The following is an 8,884-nucleotide window of genomic DNA, read 5'->3' as shown; positions in this document are numbered from 1 at the left end:
GATGTCATTATAAATAGTATAATTAAAACATTTAAAATATTCTTTGTTCCTAGCACATAGAAATACAATTTTTTCATATGTTGACCACTTTTCCAGCATAATTGCTAAGTCCATGTATTAATCTAATAATTTATCTATAGTTTATTTTGTATGTCTATATACACAATTATGTCTTCTGCAAATAATGGTAGTTTTTCTTCTTTCTAATCTTTTTTTCTTGCCTTATTAGACTGGACTTACTAGATTAATCAGGTACAATGTAAACCTAATGGGCTTATGATATTAGTCTAGCACAGCAGTTAATAAGTTCCAATCCTGTTTCATTCCCAGTTTCACAGGGAAAGCTTTCAGCATTTCATCATTAAACATAATATGCATTTTTGGCTTATGGTAGCCTGTATCATATTATGAAGTTCACTTTTCTTCCTAGTTTGCTGAGATTTTGTTATGAATAATTGTTAAATTTTAGCAACTTTTCTTCTGAACCTGTTGAAAAAAATATTTTTTTCCTTTTATGTAACTATAACAAATCATTTTAGTTTCAAATGTTAAACTACCCTTGCATTTCTGGAATTAACTAGTCATAGTGTATTATATTTCTCATATATTGTTGAATTCTTTTTGATTATATTTTGTTGTGGGTTTTTGAATTCTAGCATTATGTTTAGGATTCAAGAGTAAGTTTAGTAAAGAATTTTCATGTCTAATGTCCCTTATCAGGTTTTGATATCAACATTATGCTGACCTTATAAAATGAGCTAGGAAGTACTCATTATTTTGAAAAATCTCTGGAAGCGTTTATGGGAGACTGACACTATTTCTTCCCTAGTGATTCTTGCTTTTGGGAAAACATGCATATTCTATGAAGTCTAGCTCTCACCATGTTCCCTCAATTAGTCTCAGGTCTGGCAATTTTGGGTAGGTGTGCTTCATAGTTTATGTTTTGGGCTCGTGCTTGTTTCTTTACTTTGTTGAAAATGGTATCTTTTTCTTGAATTTGTTGTGTATGTATGTTTTGCATTGAAATATGCTAAGTACCAAACCAGTATAATGGGCAAAACATTTTAATGGGTTTTAATGGAGTTGTAAGAAGAGAGTACAGCAAAAATATTTCTCTTCTATCTCTTGGGGAAAATACTTACCTGTTTCAATACAGGAACCTGTGCTTTAAGCCAAAGTAACGAAGCTTTTTCTTCGGAAATTTTAGACATCTAAGATGGAAGAAGGAAGGAACAGTTTTGGGGGAAACATGGTTCTTAAGGAGAGGAACCATGGCATGTGGGAAAGACACTGGACTGGGAGTCAGCAGGCCTGGGTATTTGACTACATTCTCTCCCTTATTATCTATGTGAGGCACTTAACTTATTTAAGCTTTTAGTTTCTTTTCCTGTAAGACAAAGAGAACAACATCAGCCTTGCCAAGCTCACCAGATTAGTGGGAGGATCAAATGGGATAAAAAACATATTATCGTATTTGTAAAATGCTATAGATATTAAAGTATATTATTTTTATGCTTCCATATTGAGGTCCCTGGAAAGCTGTTGGGCAATAAGAAACAAAAGGCTGTTATAGCTACTCTTGCCTTTTTATTCCATCTTAATGAATATCCCCCAGCTAATCTGCAGTTACAAAGGAGTCACATTAATACGGAACTTATATAATTCATAAACTACCACAGTAGCTTGGAAAGGGTTTAATCAGTTGCCTTCACTCTTAATTATTTTAAAACCTCAATAATAGTCAAATGAGCTGCATGGCAGTTTAATTAATTTGCATTAAGCCCGAAGGTCTTGAATGAGCAGTGAGTTTATGAACATGAAGTGTAAGGGCTTGGTGGCAGCATGTCAAGCCTGAATGGGCATCTGGGCTGCTTTCCATTGGTTCCTCCTAAGTCAGACTGGGAATGCGTGTGTGTGTGTGCGTGTGTGTGTGAGTCATTCACACAATTCCTATCTCTGTTTATTACATTAGAATTGGCCTTGAAGCCTCTGAAAATGAGCTCATTTGCTGTGACTTGCTAGTGAAAAGCTTTGGAATTATCTGTAAATTGCAATTGCCTATGTTCTTCCTGCTCCAGTTTCTATGGTTAACAGAACTGACTGGGTGTTACTTTGATTTTTATAGAGGAGTATTGGTGCTTTATTTTGTTCATCATATTGGTTCGGTAATTAGCATATGTCAAGGCAAAAAAAATCCCAGTAGATGACAGTGGCATTCCTGCATTGTTTTAATCCAAGCATACACAACCGTGAGATGGCTGCTCATTCCCAGTCCAGGAAGCCACTCTCTCAGGCACAGTTCTGGGAGGAATTTATAACTCACCTTACCATCTCTCTGGGTTTGGAGTTATAACCCATCTCATCATGAGACATTTATGCCAAAAGAGTCAGGTGGACAAAGAGGGAGAAAAAGGATGTGGGTAAGTGGAGTCAGTCATTTGACTTGTTTTATTGGTCTGTTTTCTATCAGCACTGGACGCTTGCTGGTTTTAGGGAAAGAAAACAATCTGGTGTGATGGTCAGGTAGCCCTGATGCCCACCCTCCTCTAATCCCATTGGTAGTGTTGGTCCCATCAAGGGACAAAGCAGCGGTAGGTAGAATAAATGGGTCCAGAGACTCTGAGGAATGGAGTGACTAAATGTGCCATACTATCAGTATATGCTTACCTTGTTTATACTTAGAAGCTAAATGTTGACAAAAAGTTGCTGATCTGGCCAGTTTAAACCTATGAGGTAATTGACAGACAATGAATGTTGCTGGGAAGACAGACAATGAATGTTGTGTGCTTACTCTAGGAAGGTGCAGGCATATGCACTGTCACAGGTGCGTCAAGTCAGGGAGGGCAGGGAACTGCCAGCTCCGGCTGTATGTGGCTAACTCAGCTGGTTAGAGTGTAGTTGGTGCTCTGGGATATGGATCAGATTTTATCCTAAGTGAGCAAGTCAGTTTCTTTGGATCTACTTCTCTAGAAGCCAGTTCTCAAATGGGTGCTCTTGGTCATAAGGTGATAAATAGGAATCATTAGACTCTAATGTTGCATGCAGGTAACTCAGATCTTTTGGGTTGCACTGCTGATAAGTTTAATTTCTCTGTGTCTGTTTTCTCTTTTACAAAAATGACAGTGTTATGGGATAAATAGTCTCCTTAAAATTCATGATGAAATCCCAAACCCCAGTAGCTCAGAAAAAATGTGACTGCATTTGGTTACTTGGTAGGGCCTGAATCCGTTATGACTCATGTCCTTATAAGGAGAAGTGAGATCAGAGATACTCACAGAAAAAGGACCATGTGAGAACATAGGGAGAAGACAGCCACCAACAAGCTGAGGAAAGAGTCTTTAGAAGAAACCAACTCTGCAGAAACATTGATCTTGAACTTCCCCAGAACTTCCTCAGTCCCCAGAACTGCAAGGAAATACATTTATGTTGTTTCAACCACCCAGTCTGTGATACTTTGTTCAGAGCCCTAGCAGACTAATACAGGGGATCATAATATACTACCAACCTTCCAAGTTGTGAGGATTTACTGAGATACTTGATGTGAGGCAGGTGCAACAGAATCTGGCACTTAGTACAGAGAGTGCTTATTTATGGAATGGATCTTGTTTAAGCACAAGTCGTCCTGCTGAGACAATTTTTCAACTTGGTGTGTGTTCAAGGCACCTAGAGTAGAGCTATTCCATAGAACTTTCTGTATTAATAGAAATGTTATATAGCAATGTCCAATATGGTAGCACTTTAATTGTGACTAGTGATACTGAGTGATACTGAGAAACTTAATTTTAAAAATTGGATTTAAATTTAAATAGCCACAGGTAGCTAGTAGGTATTGTATTAGACTGTTCAGATTAGACAGATCTGTATTAGACAGATACTAGAAGATACTTATGTGAGGCCCATTTCTAATTTAAATAGCTAAAATATCGTATCTTCCATCAGCATTAGGTACCAGATTCTTTGCAGTCCTATAGGTTAGTTTACAAAAGTCATCAATCTCATTTTCATTTAGAATTATAGCATGTGATGTCAACTCTTGAGTGTCCAATACACTAAATTGAGTTCTTTGCTATTTTCATCCAAACATGTTAAAATCCCCTATTGCTGTATGCCTTAGTGGTAGGAAATTGTACTTAAGGCTGAGGTGGGAGGATGGCTTGAGGCCAGGGGTTTGAGACCAGCCTGGGCAACATAGTGAGATCCCATCTCTACAAAAAATTAAAAAAATTAGCCAGGCGTAGTGGCATCTGTAGTCTCAGCTTTCTGGAGGCTGAAGTGGGAGGATCACCTGAGCCCAGGAGGTCAACGATGCAGTGAGCCATGAGCATGCCACTGCACTCCAGCTTGGGTGACAGAGTAAGACCCTGTCTCACTAATTAAAAAAAGTAGTGTTGAAAAAAGGACCCAAATGAAAATGGCCCATGAAGGGCTTTTAGTTGGATATTTGAAGGAATTTTAATTTATTCTTGGGTTTGTATGGATCTCTCATGAAGAAGGAAAATTGGAAAGCAACAAGGATTTTTCTTTTTTTTTTTAATTTTTTTTTAAATTATACTTTAAGTTCTAGGGTACATGTGCATAACGTGCAGGTTTGTTACATATGTATACTTGTGCCATGTTGGTGTGCTGCACCCATCAACTCGTCAGCACCCATCAATTCGTCATTTATATCAGGTATAACTCCCAATGCAATCCCTCCCCCTTCCCCCTCCCCATGATAGGCCCCGGTGTGTGATGTTCCCCTTCCCAAGTCCAAGTGATGTCATTGTTCAGTTCCCACCTATGAGTGAGAACATGCGGTGTTTGGCTTTCTGTTCTTGTGATAGTTTGCTAAGAATGATGGTTTCCAGCTGCATCCATGTCCCTACAAAGGACGCAAACTCATCCTTTTTTATGGCTGCATAGTATTCCATGGTGTATATGTGCCACATTTTCTTAATCCAGTCTGTCACAGATGGACATTTGGGTTGATTCCAAGTCTTTGCTATTGTGAATAGTGCCGCAATAAACATACGTGTGCATGTGTCTTTATAGCAGCATGATTTATAATCCTTTGGGTATATACCCAGTAGTGGGATGGCTGGGTCATATGGTACATCTAGATCTAGATCCTTGAGGAATCGCCATACTGTTTTCCACAATGGTTGAACTAGTTTACAATCCCACCAACAGTGTAAAAGTGTTCCTATTTCTCCACAACCTCTCCAGCACCTGTTGTTTCCTGACTTTTTAATGATTGCCATTCTAATTGGTGTGAGATGGTATCTCATTGTGGTTTTGATTTGCATTTCTCTGATGGCCAGTGATGATGAGCATTTTTTCATGTATCTGTTGGCTGTATGAATGTCTTCTTTTGAGAAATGTCTGTTCATATCCTTTGCCCACTTTTTGATGGGGTTGTTTGTTTTTTTCTTGTAAATTTGTTTGAGTTCTTTGTAGATTCTGGAAATTAGCCCTTTGTCAGATGAGTAGATTGCAAAAATTTTCTCCCATCCTGTAGGTTGCCTGTTCACTCTGATGGTAGTTTCTTTTGCTGTGCAGAAGCTCTTTAGTTTAATCATATCCCATTTGTCAATTTTGGCTTTTGTTGCCGTTGCTTTTGGTGTTTTAGACATGAAGTCCTTGCCCATGCCTATGTCCTAAATGGTATTACCTAGGTTTTCTTCTAGGGTTTTCATGGTATTAGGTCTAACATTTAAGTCTCTAATCCATCTTGAATTAATTTTCGTATAAGGAGTAAGGAAAGGATCCAGTTTCAGCTTTCTACTTATGGCTAGCCAATTTTCCCAGCACCATTTATTAAATAGGGAATCCTTTCCCCATTTCTGCAACAAGGATTTTTCTAACAGGATCTGAGGCATGAAAGTGAGGTGGGGTCTCCAGACTCTGGCTCAGGACCTTGTTGATGAGAAATGTGGACAAGGATCTAGATTCTTATTAGTTACTTCTTAAAGCAGGAGCCTCTGCTTTTACCTTAGAGGAGAATGATCACCCCATGACTTCCAACATACCTCACCACTTCAAAAACACAGGCATAGCTGGAAGAGAAACAGCTCTATGGTAAGGGGAGCAAGATTTTTCTTAAGTCAAATTCATTAGAATGGCTACTGAGTAATAGGTCTCTAGGCAGGAAAGATGAAGAGTGAGCCAAAAGGAAGTTGCCCTCAGGGAGCATGCCATCTGGTGATGCAGGCAGGTGTGAAGAAATAATGACACAAATGGCTGTGATAATGGTAAGAAAAGTTACTGAGTGGTATGATAGTGTCTGATAATGATACAGACAGGAGACAGGGAAATACTGGGTAGAAGAGGTTGCTTCCCCAGCAAAAGCCCCAGCCTCAAGCCTGGAAATTCATGGCCCTAAATGGGAATAGGCATTCCTGTTTTTGTATCCAAAAATTGACTTTTGGCCTGCCACGCTCCCCATCCTGTACCCATATAAATTCCAAACCCCAGGCTCTATGAACAGACAAACGGAAAAGCAGAAGAGTGGCAGAACAGCATGGCAGAGAAGGAGAAAAGAGAAGAAGCATCTGAACATCAAGAGTTCAGCTGGGGGTGGTCGGAGGGGAGATTTGCTGCTGGACAGCCATAGTCCAGGGTAAGGTCATCTTCCCACTCCATCCCCTTTCCAGCTCTCCATCTACCCCGCTCAAAGCCACCTCCATCACTCAATAAAACCCCTGCATTCACCATCTTTCAAGTCTGTGTGTGACCCAGTTTTCCTGGACATCGGACAAGAACCTGGGTACCAAGAGGGCACTGAGCTAGTTAACACTTAAGCCGTCTGTGGATGGCAGAACTAAAAGAGCACTGTAGGATGCCTGCTGGGGCTTCGGGAGTCGTAGGCACCCACTCCTAGATGCTATCATGGGGCTGGAACTCAAGATCACTCATCCCGGCTCCTGCACCACCAGTGTGCATGCTCCCACTCCTGTAATGGGTTTGAGTGCACAATGTGGCCAAACAGACGAACCATACCCCTTTTGCACATCCTGCCAGTGGGGGGGTCAGGAAACTCTCCAATTTCCATTGGGGGCAGCTTCCCTGAGAAAGAAATATTTAGGCTGAGTTCTACAGGAAGTCCTTCCAGGCTTGAGGAAGAAAGGACAGGAGATGTTTAACCATTCGTTCAATACCTTAATATATAAGTACTACATTAGCCACCGGTAGGAGATGTGAATGTGATGAAGATGGTTGTTTCCGGTGAAGATTGGAGCACAGCTATGTCGAGGGGTAAATGTGTACCAAATAGATGCCAAGACAGAGTCTAAAGGGCAGTCAATGTCAAATGTGTGGTGAAGAGATGGGGTTCAGCAGAGACAAACATCTGTCCCAACGGAAGAGCTGGAAAGGCCTCACTGAGAGCAGGCTTTGCACTGGACGTTGGGGATAGGCAGGAGGAGAAGGAGCCCAGTGCTTTAACCTGACCATATGGGCTTGGACAGTGAGCATCTGAGCTGACTCCACCCTACTCAAAGGAAGAGAGCCTGTCTAGGTTTTCTGGTCCCACATAAGCCCAGTTGTAAGGAACATAGCTGTGCTGTGGCTAAGCGGGTATAGGCCCAGGTAAACATCCCTGTGACTCTGAGTTTAGAGCCAGGTGTGTAACTCCACTTGTTATCATAGCCATGTAGCCATAACGTGGGAAGGCTCATCATTTGGCTCTAAGCCACTATTGTCTGTAAAAAGTATAATTGCCCTGCTGACACTGTATAGGCACACTCATGCCTGGAGAAAGGGTTAAGCTGCTGACCCTGAAGGGAGAGCTGGCCACACAGCTGTGCATGGGAGCAGCCGGCTCAAGCAGCGGAGACAGAGTAGTATAAGAGAGCTGTGGAATAAAGCCATATTTCACCTACCTACACCCCACTGAGTGTTCTTTCAGCTCTCTACCATTCATCCACCCAGTCCCTTTGGAACTCAGCATGGGCTGGAACCTGGACTTGAACCTGACACCAGCATTCGTGTGCAGTCTCGTGGTGGTGAGAGGGAAGGTATGAGCAGGCAGCCCAAATGGCTGAAATTTAACGTTTCTCCTGTTGGGTGGTAGGACTTAGAACCAATTTAATTTAAAGAAAGATTGAAGTGAGTTTTGTTGTATCTTAGAGTTCAAGAGTAAAAGTCATACCTGTTGTGTTTGTTTTTTACCCTCAGGAAATTTAAGAGGGTGAGTGGATAAAAATGTGTTAATATTTACCGCAGTACAATTAGTGCCATAGGTGTGAGACATCTTACAGGGCATTCAGAAGAAAAAGCCACTTCCAGCTGGAAGAACCAGGAAAGTCTTACAGGATGAGGTGGCAGTTGGAATCACTTATTAAGAAAAGGTGGGGGCTCAGTGCAGTGGCTCACGCCTGTAATCCCAGCACTTTGGGAGGCCAAGATGGGTGAAATACCTGAGATCAGGAGTTTGAGACCAGCCTGGCCAACATGGGGAAACCCCATCTCTACTAAAAATACAAAAATTAGCTAGACATGGTGGTGGGTGCCTGTAATCCCAGCTACTTGGGATGCTGAGGCAGGAGAATTGCTTGAACCTGGGAGGTGGAGGTTGCAGTCAGCTGAGATTGCGCCATTGTACTCCAGCCTGAGCAACAAGAGCGAAAGTCTGTCTCCAAAAAAAATAAAAAGAATAAAAAAAGTGTGATTCACCACTTCTCCTCCACATTTGAAAATCACTAGACTCGACTACGGCTTAAAATATGTGTGTGGAGAGCCATGGGGGTTAGGACTAGAAGGTTTGGTTCAGACTAAGCGGTTAATCCTGAGTGAACCAATCAGATCAGAGGGCTCTGGTCGGAGAAGGATGGATTTGATCAAGGAAGACATTCTGGAAGACTGGCTATGAACAAGGCATTGAAAAGCATAAAGAAAAATAGTGGAG

This window comes from Piliocolobus tephrosceles, chromosome 11 (genome assembly GCF_002776525.5).
Source record: "Piliocolobus tephrosceles isolate RC106 chromosome 11, ASM277652v3, whole genome shotgun sequence".
Classification (NCBI taxonomy): Eukaryota; Metazoa; Chordata; class Mammalia; order Primates; family Cercopithecidae; genus Piliocolobus; species Piliocolobus tephrosceles.
This window is presented reverse-complemented; position numbering follows the sequence as displayed.